We start from the raw sequence: 23,318 nt of genomic DNA on the forward strand, positions 1-23,318 counted from the left end.
ATTGCTTGACAAAGATCTTTGAGTTATTTAACAAATAAAAACTTGTGGAAAGTTTTTTTTTTTTTTTTTTTTTTTTTTTTCCATCAGAAGTGTTAGAATATTCTTGACAATTCAAATGTGACGATTTTCAGTGTGTATATCATTATATATGAATATATATATATGTAGAAGAATATATGTATTCCCATTGCACAGAAATATGGAAGTATAAATCACTTTTCACGAGTGTAATGTGGAGACAACAGTGAAATGTCAGGAATATGGATGGGGTAGAAATTACTTATTTTTTCACCTAAATTAATCCAAACTTTTTATTTTTTTGAACTGTTTACTGATTTGTTACTTAGGACACTTCTTTAATAACACTAGTAGCTGCACAGTAGGTGAAACAGTAAAAATTATTAAAGTGCTTAATATGCTCTTCATTCACGTGACAAAGTTTGAGGACATTGATTTGTGTCTTCATTTTGGTTGCCACTTGAATTTATTTACAAGCTCACAGCAAATTTCATATATTTGGGAATTTGAAAATGCTCTTTGCTCTGAGCATCTCCTTCACTTGCTGCACACCTTTGCAGTAGTTCATGAAACTTAAGAGATTTAAAAAATATTTACAATCCTATTGCAATGCTGGCCATAGTAGTCCTATATTTCAAAGGGAAAAAAAAGGAAACAATCAAAGGACTGTGAAGAAAGTACTGTGAAAGACTAGCTATGACTGAATATTTATGTCTGCAATTTCACCTTCATGGTACTGCTTTTAGTTGTAAAACAGCAGCAGCACTCCTTGGAAAATAAAGCATCCATTTGAAAATATGCTCATCTTTAACTTCTATGGTGCTTTAAGGTGCATCTGCTTTGCTGTCATGAAAATGAAGGTAAGAAATTAATTTAAATATTGGACCCTTGGACTGTAAGTTTATTTTTCTTATTATACCCTCAGAATGTTTTTTCCCAGACTAAAGCTTTTTTTGTCAGAAAACATAAGCAACGTCACCTAACAAGTTCACAACTGGGACATTGCATTGACTGGTTAGGTTGGAAAGAAACAAAGAATGAACACCTGATAGAAATTATACTTTGAAAAAGCAGCACGCCCTTGAAAACAGGGAGCAGTAGGTTGTTTCTATGGCAGATTTAATCTCTTTGTGTGCTTTGGTAGGAGCTACACTCAGTTGCATGTAAGCACAACTGAAGGGCACTGTTCAGAGGAGATTTAACTCAGTTTTTTAAAACTGGAAGCTGAAGAAAAAGCTGGGTTAACAAAACAGATGACAAATTTTGCCTTAACCAGTTTATGTACAAATTTTTTGAAAGCTGGAAAACTCCTTCAAGCCAAGTCTGATTGAAATGAATGCATTTCAGTGCAGAACTTCCTTGTGCCAGAGGAAACTATTGACTTTCATACAAAAAATTCACATTTTATAATTGTTCCAAAATCCACCTGTGAATGAGAACTTTACCATTGGTTACAAAGGTTTTTTTCAGGCTGGTAAATGTTAGTTCCAGCTTTCTTTCCCTTGTAGAGAGGATTAAGGTCAACATTATTTCCACTCTGAAAAAGCATTTTAATTAATTACCTGAAGTTTTAAAATATGATACTGCTTTAAAAGTATAAAATTCATCAGACATGATGATGGGAAAAGCAACATGTATGTCTCTAAGAGGAGATGCAGGTAGGTGAGAAAAAACAAAGAGAATATAAAACTAGTGCTGTGCATGACTATTTCCTCAGTTGTGGTGAGAACAAATATGAATATCTACAAATATGCTTGAGTGAGAGAAGATGCAGAGGTATCTTCTGAGAGATGAAAGAGGCAAAAAAGACCTCAGACCCAGATTCTCTAAAACACTCATTTGTACATGTGCACACACACACTGTCAGTCCATCTCTTCAGCAGCAGAAATCTCAGGACTCTACTGCAAACATATCTACTTTCTGCCAATTTTCTTGTATCCAACCCTTCTGGCTTAACATATGTGGAAGTTTAGAATCATTAAGTAATCTTCAATCACTCCACCTTTGGCATCTCTAGGCTCAAATCCTTGCAGGATTTAAAAGACTGTAAAATTAGCATTGAACAAACAATAGAACTCACTTGTCGAGAGAACCAGAATAGCTTTCTTGTGAAGAAGCAAATTTTGTAGCCTATTAGATATTCATTATTATAAGCATACCCAGTGATTCCCAGTAATACTATAGCCTGTTTTGCCTTCCTTCTACTTAATTAGAAGTCCAATCAGCACTCACTTTATGAGATGTCAAAAGACTTTGAAGCAAAAAGTACAGTTTTAAAATTCCTGTAACTTCTAAACTAAAGAAGCGAAAAAAGAGGTCAAAAGGAAATAGGACATAGATGAAAATATACTTGTGTTAGTTGAGAGATAAAAATAAAGCAGTCAAAATGAACTTGTTATAAAGCGGATAATGTCTGTCACCCTTTGTCCTAATGAGAATGATTCTGGCTACAGTAAGTGAGATAATCTATCTACTGTGAGCAGATTTATCATAGACTAAAAATCACATTTATTAGCATGAAGACACTTTAGATACCCCAAGTAAAGTTGTTGCAAAAGAATTCAGCCGGACAGGTGTGTCCCATCTGGGTTTTAGTCTAAATATAAAAGAAAAAAAACCCAACTCCCAAACCCTGGTACTTAACATTTCAATATTGTTTGCTGTTTCTCCTGGGACAACCCATTGAATTTTTCAGCTAACTTGTGCACTATTTTAAGCACCAGATAAAGTGATAGTTTTAAGGGGAATTGCATAGTTGCTTATATATGCAAGGAAGAATGTTTAAAGATAAGCAAAATGAGTCTGTCTCCTGAGGTACCTGTTTTTCTTTATTAAGCATAAAGAAAATGTAGGCTCTTACTTGAAGAAGAATGACCATATTAATGGTACCATATAAAGGCACTTAAGAGTGGCAGAGCAGACCCAAACCAGGTCTGTCTAGTTTTGCCATTCCTTTAGAGACTTTACCTTGATCTATGTCTCATTTTTTTGCTTACCTCTCCAGAAAGAGAAGTTCCGGAATCTCATTCTTGACTGGGTGCACTTTGCCTGCCCTTTGAGAATTATCAGGTCTTATAAACAACTTCTATATAATGAAACTTGCTTGCATAGTAGTTAATTGCTTCTTTCAATGGGAAGGAAAAGAAATTTATAAGTCAATGTAGGACAGGCAGATTCCTTGTGTAGTCTGTGGGCACTCTTTCCATATCTGAACTTGTTGTGAGGCTCAGGAGGATTGTGCCATGCCAGCAGCCGAGGCACTGCAGTGAGTGGGAAATGCTGAGGGCAGTAGGCACTGGGCTGCTTGCAGAGAGCTGAGTCATTGGGTGATTTGTTTTGCACAGCCCTGTGTGGGCCTTTTAAAATATTGGGCTTTCACCTGAGTGATACAGTATTTTTTTAGGGAATCCTAAAAATGGGAAGAAGAAAGGCAGTACTACTTACTCCCTTGTACTTGATGGGAAAAGTTCTTGAGGGCATAGATTTATATTGGTCATATCTAGTGACTCTGGCTTTTATTTTCATGCACTTACCACTTGCACTGAATAAATCCATGCTTGCCTTCTAAGCTGGGGACATTTGAGTATGAACTGCTATATATTTTATAAATAAGCTAAAAGGAAAGTAATGGATTGCTGCAGGAACAGAACCTAGGACCTCATATAATAAGTTTTAATCTTCACGAATCATCCATATGCCCTCTTGGACTGAATATGCTTTTCATATAACAACCAAGATAACTGATCTCTAGCATGTGACTGGCAATTAGGGAGTAGTTATGTAATCTAGATTGAACACAAGTGTCAAGATCTTTTCTCACAACTCTGATTTAAAAAAAAAAAGTTTATATATATATAAAATATATATAAAATATATATGTATATTAAAAAATAAATAAATAAATAAATATATATATAATGTCTTTGTTATCTTGACCTGTGGGGAAAAACCCCTGTAATTACATGGATGTATGAATTCATTTGTTTTTAATTTTTTCTCTTCTTTTTGTTGCAGTTTGTAATGTCATGAGAAATTACTAGAACACACAGTTCTGACACAAGAATCTGTATCATACAAAAATTATCAAAAAAACAATATTAAAGCATTTCATCTCCCTTCTTTGGCTTGGTGATTTACTCATTGAATTAAAATAAATAGATTTCAAAAAAGAAAAAAAAAATCACCTGCAAAAACCTTTACTGACAACAAAACGTACACCAGACACATCCTGTAAGCCCAAAATCTGAGAAATCAGATGTCGAGAGAGAAGTTTCCTGAACTCTTTATCACTTTTTCTTTGTTTGAAATACTGTCAGCAGCATTCCCCCAAACCACATGAACTTTTTACTTTCATCTGCAACAAACATCAAAAAGAAGCACGTATTCCAGCTCACAGACCGGTTTATGTAGTTCCTCGGGGTCTCAGACTTGTTAAGGCAGAATGCTTCCCGAGCGCACGGAACAAGTGTGAGTCAGAGAGACCTGTCTGTTAATACACAGAGCATGTGAGGTCAGCCTTGAGACTCTGAAGTGTGAGTTTGATGAAGTTCTTGTTTATGCTACTAGAAGGTTTCCAGTAAATGATACAAATCCCACACCTAGTCCGTTTGCCAGTGCATATTTCCTCCCTGCAATGTATCTTCTAGATAAATAACATGAAAATATTATTTTTCTTTTTTTTTCCTTCCCTTTTTTTGTCTTTTTTTCTTTTAATTCTTTCTTTTCTGCATTCACTAATTTACTTATAAATAGCACTGCCACCACAGGAAGTGATAGATTCTGATAAGACATTTTATGGGGCTGACAAAATTGCCTGTTCTTATGCATTAGGCAGAGGTGGTAGACTAATATTAAATATTAGCATAAACATGTGTTGCAGATCCCATATTTATACCTAAATCTGGATGAATCAACACACCCTCAAAAGGTATTGAATGCTCTGAATGAGCAGCACACGAGGCTACCTCAAGTTTTAAAACTGTTAGATAATTTTCAAAATATTTAAAAAACTTTAAAGGACAGTTATAAGTAAAATCCTCAATAAAATACAACTGCAACCACATGAGATATGAAAGAACTGATTTTCTCTTACTGTACATCATACATACTGAGGATTTAGTCTCGGAGGTAGTTAAATGCTTTGGCTGAAGAGAAGCACATTCATATGAAAATTTTGAGCTGTGCTAATATAAAAACAGGACACAGTTTGTGAGTATTAGCTGTTTTTGTGGGAAAAGAACCCCCTACCAAAAATCCATATTGTAGTAGTTAAAATAGGATTGAAAGGCAATGAGGTAGATATAGAGAATGTTTTCCATATGCAGGGAGACTAAATTGAATGGACCCCTTCATCTTGGAAAGAACAACTTAGAGAAATATGACAGTTGCATAAATTTATTGTGGAGAGCAGGGAATACTTGTTGGATCTCCTGCAGCATAGGAACTCAGGAGGACACATACACAATAAAGTTATCAGGTAGTGAGTTTAAAATAAACAGAAGGAAGCACTTTTCTGTATTGTTGCATAACTGCACTGTGAGGTAATTTCCACAAGATGTTGTGGATGCCAAAAATATAAATGGACAAAAACAGACTTTAGAGAAATTCATGGGAATACATCCATAAGTAACTCAGATGCAATGTCTGGCTCAGGAAATATTCAAACTTATTTCTGCTGTAACTGAGAGGACAGATCAAGAGTCAGACACTTTATACATGTCATATTTTTTCCATTTTTCTCTATATTCACTAGTAGCCAGAGACTCTCAGGTTCATCCCACCATGGGTCATGACTAGGAAAAATGAAAAATACTCTCTTATGTCTGGTTTTTTTTGAGATGAACTGTGATTTTTTACAGAACCTATAGAAAATACAATATATATCTAGAACAGAATTTTGAAACTAAATTACTTTTTTAAAAAAATTTATTTTATTTTTCCCAGTTCTGCGTCATAATTTTCCCTTAGCACTGCAGTGGGAGCAGTCTTGCTCACCTCCATAGCCTGATGGCCGAGATGCTTGGAGTCCCTGAAGGCAGGGGCAGGCTGAGGCTCAGTGTCCTCCAGTGAACAATTCCAGTATTCTGTGAAGAGAAATGAGAGTAAAGGCCATTTGATAAAAAAAGCTGTTTCGTGAAAAGAAGGATTTATAGCAATTTCTCCTAACATTAGCCATGGAAATGTGACTAATCAAACCCTCAGACTACCTACAGTGAATCACCATTTATGTTTCTTCTGTAGTTAATAATGACATAAAAGCGTTAAGGATAGAAAGACTGGTTCATTTCTCTTTCTTCCTCCATTGATTATAAAGAGTTCACAAATAATTTGTTCACAACTAATTATCAACTTTTTATATAGCTAAAGGGTAAATGTGACCCATAATGTCCAATTTCCCAAATTTTTCTCACTCACTTCTGTGACATATCTCAGAGCTGAATCTCCCTAAATGCTTTGATGTCTCCTTTTGTTTTCTCCTAAATGTGATTTCCTTTCTGAAGCAAATTATCCTTTAGTCAAAGATAGTGGATTTCCAGCCCTAAAAAGCCTTTTATTAATTCATGAACCAGTTATAAAATAAACAGTAGCAATTTAATTTCCATCTGCTTATTGCTTTTTCAGGACCTCTTTGTGTACATGCCATCATCATCTAATAGCTGCTTCGTCAGTTTCTGCATCCCTGCATTTGCATATAAGCTGAGGCTGACAATAAAGTTTCCAGAAAGTGCCAAGTGAGTTGGTGTTCCTGTAATGTGAAACACTTCTCTAGTGGTCTGAGACCACACATCTCATTTCATGTGGGATATTGAACAATTAACATTTTTCAGTCACTTAACCATCTGGACAAAATAGGAAGTAACAACTTAGTCTCACCATAAGCAAGTCATGATATCCTCAGCTTCCCCGTAGATGTAGTTTTAACACAATTTAATGTAATTATAACAGAAGATTTCGCATGAGAAGAAACAATTTCGTGTTCTACAGCATGCCTCAGCTGCAAACCCGATGCTGAGTGAGCTGAGTCTTTCTCTCAATATATTTGTAGTATTAGAAAGCATTATGGCAGGGATTTTAAGGCAATAAATCGAAAAGGCTACTAAAAAGTACTGTTTAGTATGAGAACAGATACCAGATCAAATCCTAATTTACATGCTACTCAATATAGGAATTTATCATATAAATCCATTCACCACAGGAAGGATAATATAGTCTCAGCACTTCCAGTCTCTACCTGTATATTTTCTGTATGATAGTGCTAGGATAAACATGGAAGCTTTGCAGAAATCTGGAGATTGTGTTGCAAAAATTGCAAAAAGTACCTATTGCCATTTTATGAACTCCAGAAGGTAAACAAAATCACATCTATCTATGGAAAATCTAGCCAGGCTAGTGTTTATATTTGCCTTTGAAAATCTGTCCCCCTTTGCTACCTCATCATGTCCACTGGTTGAAAGATATCGCTAAGGTGCAGACCACTGACATTTTTAATTACCTCTTGATTTGGTCTCACAGTGAGGATGGAACCAGAGGAGAGAATCCTTATCCGTTGAGTGTATGAGTCTTACAGGCTCAAATACAGCGTGTCCTGAAGAAATAATTCTGACTCTCATTGTTTCCATATTTAATAGTCGATGCACTTAGAGAAAAATGTATATTTGCAGATTATATAATTCTTTTATATAACTTTATTGTCATTAGCTTTTAGAATATAATGAGGAACTGAGGCACTTGTCTGGGATGTGGCTTTTCCAAGATCCCACAGAGGTCCTTTGTCTAAACCAAAGCTGGGATTCCCCCTGTTGTCCTGCAGTTCTGTCTTCTCTTGACTCCCAACTTCCTGTCTTCAAACTATTGTTTCTTATTTTAAGACATATAAAACGCTTATTTGTTCTTTATCTTTTGAATCCTGATTTAGAATTCTCTCTCACAAAGCAGACACTGGTAATTTCCATCATGTTATTTCAAAAGCAAAGAAATACTATACTCTGTTTTCTCTTGTAGCTGGCTGAAGTCTCACAATCAAATATTGCTTCCTTTAGCTTTTGAAGGAAAATTAAAAGAAGCTCTTGCCCTGCAGTTATTGGCAGCCTCTGCAGTGGTTAATTATTCATATTTCAGGCTCAGATTTACTGTACAGCTTAATCAGCATTTCTCTAGACTTGTGTAATCTAGGAATGGTTTTATGAAGCCTGGCAAAATTGTACATACAGGGTCACATCAAAACACTGTGGATGAATGCACCATTTTAGTATCACTATCGCCATTCTAATGCTCTGAGGGGAAACAGAAATCTCTGTAGTCTGCTGTGGAAAAGATACAAATTCTTCCAAACTTGCTTTTTTAATTTAGCCTGGAATTTCCCTGAGGTGTATTGGCAAACAAATGGCCTCTCCTGTTTTCTCCTGGGAGGAGGTCAGGGCTCTGATGGCCTCCTCACTGAATGTTAGTGCACTTCAGTTCTCTTTGCGAGGTGAAAAAACTATTTATTCTGTGATGAAAATGGCACATGGATTCAGGAATGGTTTGGTCCAGAGGTTGTTTCTGTTGGGTAGGTTATACCACCTAAGGCTTGCCTGTTCATACATTGTCACCTCTCCTCCAGCACACCAGTATTTCTGCAGGACAACAGTATACCTGTGGCCACCCCCTTAAGTTCTCTAGCCCCATCCAAAAGTGTATAAGAAGTTATCAGAGTATATAGAAAACACTCCAGTTAATAATGATAGAGCACATGCATTACTGCAGACATTTTGAAATTAAATGTAAAAAACCAAATTGGTAATTTTGTCTCAGAGCTTCTCTTAAACTAAATAACACAGGGAGGAGTTCAGGTATTGCACCTGTGGAGGTGCAAAAAAGTGAAGAGATGAGACCAGATTTTGCACACTGATCGTGTTGAGTGTTAAAGCAGTTGGAGAGTCACCTGTGCAATTTTTGTTTAGACCATCTAATGTTAACAGAACTTACTATTAAGCAAAGTTCAGAAACACATACAGGCTCTGTTCCCACTAGTCTGAGTGCTATGACACCCTACAAAGAGGTTAGAAAATTAAGAATGTAGCCAGTTCTCAGGGCCAGGGAAAGAGCTTTGTGATGGTGTAGGTTGCTAGAGGTATGTAGAGGTATGTATCTAGAGGTATGATGTGAGATGCATGGAAGACCCTGGTCAAATATCCAGTCTAATCCAGAGAGGCCATGTGGACACAAGCCATCCTCAGCCACCAGGCTTTGGTGCCAGACATCACGGTGTGGACCAGAAGGCTTTACCAACGTGTAACCTAAGCTTTCTGGGGTGCTTAGTATAATAACTGTCTGGATGTGATTTTCAAGGAGAAATCTTGGATGTGTACTATGCATTATTGTGAATTAGGTGCTTCACATGCTTTCTCTGAGGTCTGGCTTGACAGTTTGAGCAGCCTCTGTTTACCCTGCCTGCACTTTGCAAGGCTCTGGCAGGTTCCAGCAGGAGTTGTTGATGTTGCCTGCAGAAGGGGAAGGTGAGGTGTGCAGGCCGACAGAAAGGAAAGCCGTGGTGAGACCTGCTGCAGCTGTGAGGTGCACAGCAAAAGCTACAACTGTGGGATTCATGGAGGTATCACATGGTTGTGAGTCTGGAGTAACAGACCCTCTCCAGACCCCCCGGAAAATGCTAATATCTCTTTATCCCCAGGCTAAATGGCATGGGTTAGCATCCTGTGAAGGTAAAAGCCTCATTAAACACACCTGACACAAGCAAGAAGACCTTGCTTGCATGGGTGTGGGGTGGGGACTGCAGTCATGAGGAGCCTTGATCAATGCATTTTATTTCTGTTTAAAAGAATCAACTCCAAGCTGTGACAACAGCAATTCATGTGTGCATTTTCACCCAAGAAGAGCTGGAAAACTACAGATCAGGTTGCATAGGCTTTGGCTGATGATCAGAAGCCTGATGTCACATGCATCCAATGTCCCCCAACAGCCCCTGGGGTACATAATTACAGAGTTTAGGCATCAGATTTCCTTTTCAGAAAATAACAAAATTTTGATGTTTCCCACAGAATAGGAATGCATTTTTGTTAAACCACTGCTATAGTTTTTTCTCATTATGTCAAAATGCTGTGTTTTGTAATTTCAATTAATCTCATTTTGGCATGTTGAGTAGGATACACTAAGCATTACTTTAAGGCAGCTGACTTTGAAAATTACCTATGATATGCAATTCACAATGAAAAAGAAACAAATAATAAATTGAAATGAAATATAAAAAGGGTTCAATCAAATTTACAGAGAGTTGCATTTGTTATTTATTTTTCTGGTTCTGATAAAACTGTAGTTTGATAGAAAATCCATCTCTTGAATATTCTTCCCCATTCTTACTACAAACATAATACATTTGAAATGAACTGGTAGGGATATAAGGTGTAGGAAACATCCAAATCTCCACAATGCCTCAATTAAATTGTTCTTTTTTAGATTTGTGGAGAGGAACAATTTGACTCAGAACTGTGAAATGTTATCTGGAGGTGAAAAGACATCCTATAGCAGTATATAAGCACAGGGCTAGAAGAAGGTAGGAGAGATGACACTTACTTTCCTTCCTGCTTGTTTAACTCTGAGCTCAACAGCAGGTACAGGATGTTCTGAGGTATTGCAAAAACTCATTAGTTCTCTATAAGGAAAGTTTGCCCTGGAGTTCACAGTTATTATCCTTGAAGCTAACGATGTGAGTTGAAATTCTATGCAGCTTTAGAGCAGCATGTTTCTGCACTTACTGTGTCACCTCAGCTGAACCTTTTTGGCTCCTAGAGAATCGCTGCAGCCCATCAGCAAAATTACAGGTTATGGTGAGCAAATGCTTCAAGTTCTTGGGTAATTTCTGGATTTATCAATGGAAATTTTTACAGCTCTAGTATTTTTCTGCTGAAAGGATAATTATTTTTCCTATTTTGCCTTGAAATGAGCAAATGGATAACACAGACTCCAAGACTAGACTATAAACACACATAGTTCTATAGCTTCATGTACTCAAAATTTTATTCAGTCACATGAGTGCCGTCCATTGAATTCCCCAGTCTCTTACTAAACCTGGAATTACTATTGGCAGTGGACAGCAGGTAGAATGCTCTTTGCTTGCAGGTGCAATATACAGAGCAGCGTTCATAAGACTTTTCCCTCCAAGAATCATTTATTTGAATGGTAATTCCTCCATTTTTTCTGTTTACATGTTTGTGCTAGAAATCTATGAAATCTGGGTGTGTATGATGTAATTGTGAATACAAAAGGCAGATGCATATGCAATGGACCAGATTTTGAGAGCCTTGTGCTTGGCTGTGAGAGCTGTTAAGTGGCCTCCATCCAATGCTGCTGGCTGGTGCTAAGGTCTTCATTCACTGTGAAGCACAAGACAGAGCTGGACTATATTCATCTCTGGGCTGACCCCAGTGAGGTCGGTATGGCTCCTATCTAAGCAACTGTGTGCACTCCTGACAATGAAACCAGATTAAAATAGCTGCCAAAACACTCTCACAGGACAGCCCACTTGTACAAAATTCAGAGCTAGACTGAGAATTAAAATCTCTCTATAGGAACCTTACTGTCTAAAGGCTTGCAGCTTCCCTGCATGAGAAATTAATCCCAAGAAATTCAGACTAAATTGTTTCATCACATTATAAACTAACATTTTGCATATAAACCAACTCTTTCAATGGTTTGGCATCTTTATATTTAGTTCCCTTGTTAATCCCTTTTTGCTAAATGGATAATTCAAAAATAGGACATAGTTAGGTGCTATTGTGTACCAGCGCAAAATCCAAATGCTATATGATACATTTGATCAAAATCCAAGACTTCTATACCTTATTGTAAAGTAAACCAAGGTCAAATGAATGTGTACAACCTGCAATCTCTGTTTGCAATTTAATTTGTAGCTTGAACAGGACTTGTAATTTCATCATTAGAATCTAGGATAATTGTGTTGTTTTGCACGTAATGGAAGAAGCCCAGATTTACTGCTTGAGATAAAAATACAGTCTATACACTTGTGAGGGCAGTGCCAGAGGGAACATCCTTGGCTCAGTGGTAATTTCTGAGCTGTGTAGTGGACAGTAAGGTGATCTGCAGTCCAGACAGCAACTCACCTCAGTGTGTGCTTGCTCCTCCAATAGAATTTTTTATACTTCTAAATGATATGAATTATAGTGAATCTTCCAGCAAAATGCAATGTGTCAGGCAATGACATATAGAAGGTTAAATGGGGTCCTTTGAAAGGCAGTGGACCTTAGTTCAGTGTTCCTATTTCCAAAAGGAATGCCAACACAGGGGAAGATGTGTCTTCATAGCAGGGTTGCAACAGATTTTTCTTCTCTGTTGGCAGGTGAAGGCTCCTTCACCAAGTTTTCCTATTTTGGCATGATGCAGTGAAAGGGACTTTTCCTCTCCCCTTTGTGAATCAGGGCCCTATCCTGAACTAAGCATTCCTCTTTTCTGAGAGGGGGGTTTACTAAAAGTAGTAGGTTGTGGCTGTCTCAGGAATGTGGGCAATAAATAAGAGGACTGGAAGCACTGCCAGTTGGGAAATTATTAAGAGGAAGTGTCAGCAGATAGTTTAATTGGTTATAGCCCTTTTGTCATGGTCAACGCATAAACCTTACAGCACATCATAGCTGGTGATAAACTCACAAGCAAAGAATGACACAGTGGAGCAGAGTCTGTGGTTTGATCCAATTGCCTTCTATTAAGGACACAGACCCCAAAGTGAGGGAGCCTCTGCTGAAGATTGGATATCAGCCAGACCAGATTTTAAATGAATTATTAAAATGAGCTCTCGGGTTGTAAGGCAAAAGCTGTCACTGTAGTACTTCCATGCCACCTAAGGTTTAGAAGCACTCAAACATTCATGACGCAGCAGTTTTTTTGGTAAACATGGTTTATAATTCTGTTATTACCATCCCTGTAATCTGCTTCTACCAGAAGGGCTGTCAAATCAAATTGCAGTAGTGGATATTTGCAAGTACCAGTGTCTTGTTCACTGACTTTATTTTGGTTCTTAAGATTGGACTGTGTTGAGTATAATGAGAAAAATGTGAAATCTTCAAATTTGATGCTTCTCTGGTGTTCAATGTTTCATGGCTACACAGTAAAAGTGTTGCAGTGACCTGACAACCTGACTATGTGCAAAGTTTCCTGCCATAATATTGACAGATTAAAGGGCATGAAGCATGATGGCAAAAGCTGCTATACAAAGAATCACATCTGAGCATCTTGCACTGACTATACCTATACTGTGTATTTTTCTTCCCATGAAAGTAAAATCTGGGATGGCTGTTGTAATTTAGATTTGGAGGCTGTTGAATAGTTGTGAGGAAGACCCTGACTTGATCCACACTAGGAATTTGACAGGTGTAAGCCCTTTGCCATGTAATGACAAGAGCCACCAGCTCAAGCAGTCCATTAAATTGAGCTAATGAGGCAATTCTGTTGTGTATTCAAAGTATGAAAGCAGAGTGATACTGAACTCTACAGTGGGACTGACAGCTGCCTCACCCTATTTACCTGCTCCTCTCTGAAGACAGGTAGAAGTTGATGACCACTCTAGAAAGTAGAAAATTGTACTATGCTTTTATCATCAACAAGGATAAAATTTTATGTTCCATAAAAATTCTTTTTAACTTTGCAGCAAAATAAGATGACATACCAAATTCTTTCCAATAATGCAAGGCAGCCCAAACCTCAGCTCACTGGCTTCTCTAGAGAAATGGAGGAAATCCAAGATGGTGCATATGTAAAATCTGGTCCATACTTTCCATTTTTTATGCCAATGATGTTGAGATAACCCCTTTCCCTGTTTCTGTTACTGTTATTCCCTCATCCATCACTGCCTCAGTTTCTTATGTCATTGCAGTAACCTCACCAGAACTCTGATTGCATTTACATGACTTGGCAGCATATATCATGTCTATACAAAACTTCCCAGTCCTCACAGACAAATGGAGAAGGGACAGTATCACAGAAAGTGACAAGTGTAGGGACTATGTTTTATCAAGGATTTTACATAGCAAATGAAGAAAAACAGAAGGATACTGATATCTTTATGCTGAAAGATCATTTAAATGTAATAATATGGAATCGAATTAATTTTGAATGAATTTTCAGGCTCTTAATAGTTTGCATCTTCCAACTTTCCACAGTTTCCATTTCTACAGAAATCATGTAGAAGATATCATAGAAAAGATCATATCCTTGGTAACACAGTCAAAGTTCTATATAAAATTAAAACAAAAGGAATTTATTCTTTGTGAAATTTGATTGCACTGTGTTCAGTAACTTACTGAAACAGCAAGAACAACGACATAGCTGACAACGATGATATGCAACTAATTACGCACAAGTTTTGAAAATCAATATAAATTTCATGTACTGTACAGGTAATGCTCAAATTACATGATGGATTTTTTCTTGCTTTGAACTACAGAAACCTCATTTGAGTCGTGTGCATGTTTATTTGTGAGTGACGAGACAAGTGTGAAGCACGAGGTAAAAACATAGAGAAAAATTCAATTCTGCATTTTACTATGTGGAGTGAGGATCTTTGGAGCAGATCCAAGAATGAGACACTCCAAGTGCCGCATGCTGGGGTGGCGGCCTGAGGAGTCCTAGTGTGATCTTTGGCCACTGTCATTCTGACCTGGCTCTGCTAGCTCTTTAATTGAGGCATCATCTCGGGTAAACAGAGGAGCTAATAGCTAAATCCAAATGCTGTAGGACTGTCAGGGCCATAAGAGCAGTTACTTCTTTCCTCTCAGCTTCAACACATGTCCATAAAATAGGGTTTGATGGTCTGCTATTTACTTAAAGAGCATCCAGCTACATCAGTAATGGGAAAAGGATTGTAATCCAGCCCCTCACAGTGGTTACATTGGCTAGCTAATGACTACACTGTGTATATTTTTATACTATACCTTTTTGTGTCTTTTTAATTAACTCCTTCTGTCCCCTACTAGTTCTTGCAAATAGGAGAATGAGGCTCATTTTTTTCAACCACAGACATTCCCCAGACAGCTTCAGAAAGAGATAAGGAGCAGTCTCAGTAGCTGCCACATTAATTCCGAATGCTTCTTGACCTTTCCAGCTGAGATGCTCTGCAGTTTATGTTTATTTAGAGATACTGTGGTCAAATACAAAACCATGTCTCTTTCTCTCTTTTTTTGTCCTCCCTGATGTTAAAAATAACATAAATAAAAAAAAACCCAAAGTAAAATAAAACTAAATCATACAGCCTGTGGATAGATAACCTGGATGATCCAGGTTATCTATTTTGTGCTTAGACAGTATGTAAGGACAGCACCCAAGGGACCTCTTCCATAAGGGATTAAGCTCTTGCTGATTTCTATTCCACCATCCATTTCCTCATCACAAGGTGACGCCAGAATAGCTCAAGTACCTGCAGCCCTGTGGGCATGATGGTGATGCAGGGGAGTCCCTTTGCCTGTGGTCTCTTACTTGTGAGAACACAGCACTACAAAGGCTATGTGCTGTATGTTTATTCTATTTTTTAGAATTGTTTATTCATGACAGTGACTCAGACATTGTGATGTATTCTATTTATCACCATTGTGTCCAAAACAAGCATTTCTATTACCACTACCTCGATTTCAGTATTTGGACCACAGGATACCATTTAACTGCAGCTGTTGAAATTGGCTGGATTTTTATGATACCAATTGCTGAAGCTATAGTATGTTTATGTTAATCTTACAATTTATATTAGCACAAAAGTAATTGAATACTAAAGCTGCTTAATTTGCATTACAAAATCATTTCAGTAAAATAATAACAAGTAGGAATCTTTATTCTTATGGCATCAAATAAATCTGGCCTCTTGTGCATAAGAGTTATTTCAAAAGAGAATTAACTGTGAACAGATCTACAGGGAATTCCTGCCCTTGTATCACATGAGTTTTAAGCAGCTTTTTCTAAGGCAGGAATCAACATGGATAATATTACAATTCAGATGGGCAAAATAAACAAGTGCAATTTCCTTTAATCACCTATGAATATGCATAAATAAAATATCTCCTCTGTGGTTTAGATATCAGAGGCTTACTGCTAGTGTAGGAAAGCTTTGAAAAAAAAAAACCCAACAAACTGAGAGAAAGTGAATCTGCTGAGAATAGTCAATCAAAAAACCTCCCCTCATCCAGAGTAGATTAAGTGGAAAGATGATTTAGGCATCATGTAAGTATTCCACAAAGCCCACAAGCTTTTTTTAATTTTTTTTCAACCTTAGTTTAGACAGCATCCTGAATAACAGTTACAACAGTCCTGAACAAACAATGAAGCCCAGAGAATGGCATGTTTATTTTCAAATATTTATAGAGTGACTTGGATAACTTTGGCAAAGGAAGAGCAAATCCATCTTAATTGGAATTAAAGAGCAAATAAAACTGCATAAGAGACTCCTTGGTGTAAAGAGCTTAAAGACTAATTGCAGGCACCAAGCAAAAGGAAACAAGATATGTCAAACACAGTGAGAGAAGAAAGGACAACAATCCCTCTTTCAAGGTCACATGGTTAGCAAATGTTAACTGCTGCAAGATGCCTTTGCACATGTTATTAAGGAGAGTCTGATTCTCCTCTGGACATGGCTTTCCTTACTTTATAAGAGCAGCAAAGGAAACTTTATTTGAAATAACATTTACCTCTTGAATGTGCCAAGGGCCCATTTGCCCCTCTGAGCAAAATTACCACGTTGGGAAGTTTCAGATCACCTGAACCACAGTATCTGTTCATATGTGCTCATCAAATATGGATTCATTCAACCCAACCATGGGCAAAATGGGAATGCTATTGTGTACCCCCATTTGCTGGGAAAATGCAGAAATCCTGAAGGGGCTACTCAGATGTCAAGAGGTAACTTGTAAAGAAAAAATGACAGTGTCCATATTTGAATCTTAAGATAATCTTGGGATAATTTAGGGAAAGTGCAGGACAAGCAGTAATGTTAATAGTTTAGTGGAAAAGCGTTATGAAGATACTGTGTGTGTAAGGGAAAAGGCTTCTAGATCCAAGGAAATTGGTGCTATTGGTGGAGCAGTGACTGCACACTGTAAAAGTTAATGTGCTCAGGAGACCTGCACATGCTGAATAGAATCATAGAATCATAGTATGGTTTTGCTTGGGAGGGACCTTAAAGATCATCTAGTTCCTATCCCTCTGCCATGGGCAGGGAAACCTTGCACTAGAGCCCCATCCAACCTGGCCTTGGCAGCACTTCCAGCCACAATTTCTCTGGGCAACCTGTTCAAGTGCCTCACCCCCCTCACAGTGAAGAATTTTTTTCTAATATCTAATCTAAACCTACTCTCTTCCACTTTGAAGCCATTGTCCCTTGCCCCCCTGCCCTTGTACGGTCTCTCTCCATCTTGTAGGTCACATACAGGTACTGAAAGGTCACAATTAGGACCTTTCTCACTCAGGAGTGGGAGAGGTGATGATGGTATTCAAAGAGCAGAGTATTGGTTTCCACTGACTTCTTTGGGAGTTATGAAGTTATCAATAGCTACACAAAATCAATATAAACTCTCATCCAAAGAATCATAGTAGCATGCTTTATACATTTCAATACTAATATCAATTACCATAAAAAAAAAAAAAAAAAGAGGAGTAAGGCTTAGTGTTAATAAAAACCTTTGAGATCTTCAGATGAGAGGCACTGCAAAAGGCACATATTTTTTAGTAACATTAAGGTAAGACTTATTCTTTTTTCTCCTCTCCAGTGTTATTACCTGTAGGATGAATTTGGAAACAAAATACTAGGCTGTGACTCTTTCATTTTTATGTGCAATCCAACCCTGCTATCTCATTTCAGCTGGAATTCACATATGAGATGAAGAATAATAATTTTGTTTGGCATGTGTGATATTGTCCAGCTATTTTTACAAGAATGCTAAACACAGCTGTACATTTCAGTCTCATAATACACTTCTTGCATGGTTACAAGATTCAGCTATTTCATAGCCAATGCTGTTAAAAGTAAATAGGGTCACTAACTTCCTATCAAACATTTCTGCCTCATGGAGTTCTTCAAATTGACAAATAGGTTCAGTGTGGGCTCAATACAGTTTTTGAGCCTTGATTTTTACTGGTACTTCTTAAAATTCCAGCTCCTTCTCCCTCCTTCTCCCCAGGCATTGCAGATTAGACATAAATAGACACCATTCTCATTCATGTCACCTGTGGTTATGACCGCCTTATGACTCCTGAACTGCTGGGAAAGTATTCATTTTCCATAAATTTTTGCCTTCACTATTAACCTGCCTGTCAATTTAACATTCGTTCTCCTTATGTCAAGATATTGTGTATAATTCTATTCAGATCCTAGCTTTCATTTTTCTTCAGGTGGTTCAGAGAATGTAAATAAAAGGACACTTTAGAAAAATATTTTTTCTGTTTTTTTGTGAAATTTGATTTTAATTTTCTACTTTTATCTCCAGTATTAATATATGTCACCTGTGAAACCTTCATTAGGTGCAAATGAGTACAAGCCTGTTTAGCTGAATAAAAGGTGTTATTTTATACTGTCTGAGGGTATGGTCCCAAGGTTAAAATATAATACTGTTTAATCATATATTTTTCTCTAGTGTGATTCTGACAACTTCACTACGATACAAGTTTCTGCTGTGAAGAAGAATGCCTTTGCTTCATACTAGGACAAGATGAATCATATGGTTATATACTTATTATTTTAGTTGTGTTGCACATCTGAGTGGGTAAAGAGCAACCATACAGCAATCACAGAATCACAGATTCCACTGAGTTGGAATAGACCCACAAGGATCGTCTAGTTCTATCCTTGGCCCTGTACAGGGTCACCCACAGGAATTACACCACATGCCCAAGAGTATTATTCAAAAGCTTCTTGAACTCTGTCAGGCTGGTGCTGTGAACACTTCCCTGGGGAGCTGCTCCAGTGTCCAACCACCCATCAGAACCTTTTTCTGATATCTAATCCAAACTTCCCCTGACTCAGCTTCAGGCCATTCCCTCAGGTCCTGCCACTGGTCACCACAGAGAAGAGATCAGTGTCTCCTCCTCTTCCCCTCACAAAGTAGTTGTAACCGCAGTGAGGCCTCCCCTCAGTCTTCTCCAGGCTGAACAGACCAAGTGACCTCAGCAGCTCCTCACACGGCTTCCCCTCAAGGTCCTTCACCATCCTAGTTCCCCTCCTTTGGATGCTCTCTAATAGTTTAATATATGTCTTATATTGTGACACCCTGAAACTGCCCCCAGCACTCGAGGTGAGGCCACCCCAGGGCAGAGCAGAGTGGGACAATCCCCTCCCTTGCCCAGCTGGTGATGCTGTGCCTGATGCCCCCAGGACAGGGCTGGCCCTCCTGGCTGCCAGGGCACTGCTGACCGATGTTCAACTTGCCATCAACCAGGACCCCCAGGGCCCTTTCCCCAGCACTGCTCTCCAGCCTCTCATTCCCCACTCTACATAATAACCCCTGGCCTGATGAGTAACAGGTGCACTGTGCAGATAGCTAAAATTCTTTAATCAAAATGAATTATTCAGAAAAAGTGATTTCCCAGCTTGCAGTCATATTATAATGGAGATTTTCACAAAGAAATGTTTCATACTAATTTCTAGTGGCTACAAACAATTTTATACCACCCTCCTTTATCCTGCATTATTTTCTTCACAAGATTAGTAGTACAGATCACCTGTGTCTGAACACTGTCATGCACAGTGTTCGTTATTGTGATGTGGTGTTCTGCCTTCTTTTGAATTTACCCTCTTTGAGCCATGTTTCTGTAGGTATTCTCCCACATCTAATGGCACAGTCAGATCAGTCACACTGTTCTTAGACTGCTTTACTGCGATTATTTTTGTGGAAATGCTGCTCATGTCTTGATTTAATCTTACATATGTGAATGGTTCTGCTAAATTGTGCAAGCTGAACTTATGTCACTTAAGTTCACATACGGCTTTGATTGAAGATTTATCAGTACCTATTAACTGTATTAGTAGTTAATATTATACAAAACTTTTCAGTATGAAAACTTGTTTTATGATTCTTAAACTCTAAAAAATACTCATTATGTTGTAGAAACTTTGTATTCAGATTAAATGTTTTTATCATTCTGATCTAAATCAGCTCTTCTCTTTCTGAAAATACCTAGTCCTGCCCATCTAAAGATAACCTTACAGCTGCTTATTTGTGAAGCACTACCACCTTAATGAGTGATTGGATAGGTACCTGGGATCTATCTGGGAGGGAGGAAGGACATGACCAACCTAATTTCAGAAATTTGCTTTCTATCGTGTTTTGAAAATTGCTTGAATATGACCAAACAGTCAGGCTTTTAAAAATTTCAGTTCACATACTTTCAGAGCAAAAGTCTAAAACTAGCTAGATTATTTCCTTGAGGATATAATTGCCAACAAAGGTGGTCACAATAAGGACTAAGAAGAGAGATAAGGGAAGACAGAGATGAATGTTAAGAGAGTGACAGGTATGGGGGAAGGGATATTGTCAAGGGAATGGAGGGAAACCAGAGGAAAGCAGAGCTAACAAGCCTATCACAGCTGGAATAAATGTGTTCCATAGCCCAGGATGGTACTTCACATTCTTTTATTGTCTAGCAAGTGCCTGTAATACATACAGGAAATGGAGGATTATTTACCCTATGGAAACTGGGGCACTACAAAGAACAGATGTCTGATCCTCATATGTGACATTTTCCCCTAAAAGGCTTCTGGTCTATTCGATCCATTGGTCAAATTACGGTACTGACCAGATACCTCCTGCAAATTATTTTTTGTCCTCATGACTGAGTTCACATAACTTCCTACATAATTAACACTGATATTGTTAAGATTCAGAGAAGTGATGATGATTTTTCCTTACGACATTGCAATATCCAAGACCTTTCAATGCTGTGGAAAAAGAAAATAATTCCCTCCATTCTCATCACCTCCACTCAGCCTGAACTTCACCCTGGAATAGCCAGAGACTATCATTTGGGGCAATTGCCCAGAGACATCATATTTCAAATTTCTTCTTTAAACCAAGATGAAGATGACTTGAACCTTTGTCTTTCACACTATTGCCTGGACTTCAGCATTACAAATAAAATTCTTCAGTAACTTTGACCAGTACAAGTTTCATTCAAACTGATATGCTTCTGTGGATGTGTTTCAATGTCACTGAACACAAAAAAGCCATAACACTGAGAAACTCTTGCTGAGTTATGCTTTGGAAAGCTGCTAGATATGACAGTGGTGGGAAGCAGAGAGTGCAAGTCACCTTTTGTATACTTTGGAGAGTGATGGAATTTGAAAAAAGTGATAAAAATATGATTCTTTTACCACTTTTCAGAAAGCAGTGCAGGACAGAATTTTAAGGAAAGTTGTTTCTCATATTAACCTTAACACACTCCTAATTATTACTTTTTAGGTTTTTTTTATAACTGCACATAAGTCTCATTGTGCACTAATTGTATAAACAATGACCTAAAGAAAGTGTTTTCTAAGTTCAGACAAGACAGAATTAAACAGAGGCTGTGAACAAGGGAAAAAAGAGTTGTAGAAAGAGCTGCCATGTCACAAGGGGAAGAAAGTATGGTTGTATAGGTGAGTAATCAGCTCATTTAGTGGCCTTAAAACAAATAAATGACAAAAAATTTCTTTTACTGGACTTTGATGCTTAGGCCTTACAGAACTTGCTATGGAAATCCCAAATAGATTCAATATAAAGAACAGGTGAATTTTCTCACATACTTATTTCCATCTGCTTTTAATAATAGGTATATTAATGCATAGTTATATTTACTCTGCAAAATAAGAAAATGCCTTATTCTTTTTCTTGATTTTGAGATATTGATTTTAACTGGAAAATATATGTGGCACTTATGAAGCACAGACTTTGATAAAAAATGATCTGTAATTTTTCCTATGAAACAGAAAATATAGGGAGAAAGGAGCAGTAAGATTGATAGAAAATAGTGTATTCCTTAAAGGAAAAACCCCCAAAAAATCAAAACCAAAGCATCAAGTGAGGTATGCTGTTTTATTCTGTTTATTTAAAGTAAATAGTGTTGAAGATTTTTTGGTGACATTTTATTGATTTTCAATTATGAACTAGACCTCTAGCTATTGTTAAGAAAGATCACTCTCACCAAAATGATGCAGATTTACAAGACCTAAGAGGCTTGTTTATTAATCTTAAGTTTCTATGTGGGTCAAATTCATCTTCAGCTGATTTAGATTCAGGATTCTTGGAGCTTCACTGCCAAAAGAAGAATTTGTGGGTTTTTTTTGTTTGTTTTTCTTACAGTAACAGAATCACAGACTTGTTTGGGTTGGAGGGGAACTTAGAGATTGTCTTGTTCCAACACCCCTGCCATGGGCAGGGACACCTGCCACTAGACCAGGTTGCTCAGAGCCCCACCCAACCTGGCCTTGAACACTTGCAGGGATGGGGTGCCACAGATTCTTGGGGTGGCCTGTGCCAGTGTCTCATCATCCTCACAGCAAAGAATTTCTCCCTAATATCTCACCTAAATTTACTCTCTTATAGTCCTGTCATTATTTCTTGTCCTGTCACTACATGCCCTCGTAAAAAGTCCCTCTTAGGCTCTCTTGTGGCCCCTTTAGGTACTGGAAGGCCTCCCGGGAGACTTCACTTCTCCAGACAGAACAACCCCACCTCTCTCAGACTTTTTTCATAGGAGAGGTGCTCCAGCCCTCTGATCATAATCATGCCTGTTTCTGGACTCACTCCAACAAGTTCACAGATTTCTTGTGCTGGGACCGCCAGAGCTGATGCAGCACTGCAGGTGGGGTCTCATCAGAGCAGAACAGAAGGGCAGAATCCTCCCTCATCCTGCTGCCCACGGTGCTTTGGATACAGCCCAAGACAGGGTTGGCTTTTTGGGCTGCAAGTGCACATTGCAGGCTCATGTTGAGCTTCCCATCCACCAACACCACCATGTCCCTCTGCTCAGGGCTGCCCTCAGTCTTTCTTTTCCCAGCCTGTATTTGTGCTTGGGATTGCTCCGAAGCAGGTGCAGGATCTTGCACCTGGCCTTGTTGAACTTCATGAGGTTTGCACAGAAGCAAACTCTGAGACCTCTCCAGGTCCCTGTGGAGGGCATCCCTTCCCTTCAGCATGCTGACTGCACCTCACAGCTTGTTATCAGTGAACTTCCTGAGGGTGCCCTCAAGCCCACTGTCTGTATTTCTTGTCTATGTCACCTAGAAAGATGTCAAATAGTGCTGGTCCCAATACCATACCCTGAGGAGCCCCATTTGTTGCTG

General features: G+C 38.1%; 1 long non-coding RNA gene across 1 annotated transcript in view; it reads right to left on the reverse strand.

Moving 5' to 3' along the window:
* Positions 1 to 5,969: 5,969 nt before the first annotated feature.
* Positions 5,970 to 23,318, reverse strand: part of LOC138108656 (uncharacterized) — a 170,391-nt gene continuing 153,042 nt past the window's right edge. The window contains exon 5 of the long non-coding RNA XR_011150042.1: positions 5,970 to 6,102. This is a non-coding gene — a long non-coding RNA (uncharacterized lncRNA). The remainder of the gene's footprint in view (positions 6,103 to 23,318) is intronic.

Source organism: Aphelocoma coerulescens, chromosome 3 (assembly GCF_041296385.1).
Source record: "Aphelocoma coerulescens isolate FSJ_1873_10779 chromosome 3, UR_Acoe_1.0, whole genome shotgun sequence".
Lineage (NCBI taxonomy): Eukaryota > Metazoa > Chordata > Aves > Passeriformes > Corvidae > Aphelocoma > Aphelocoma coerulescens.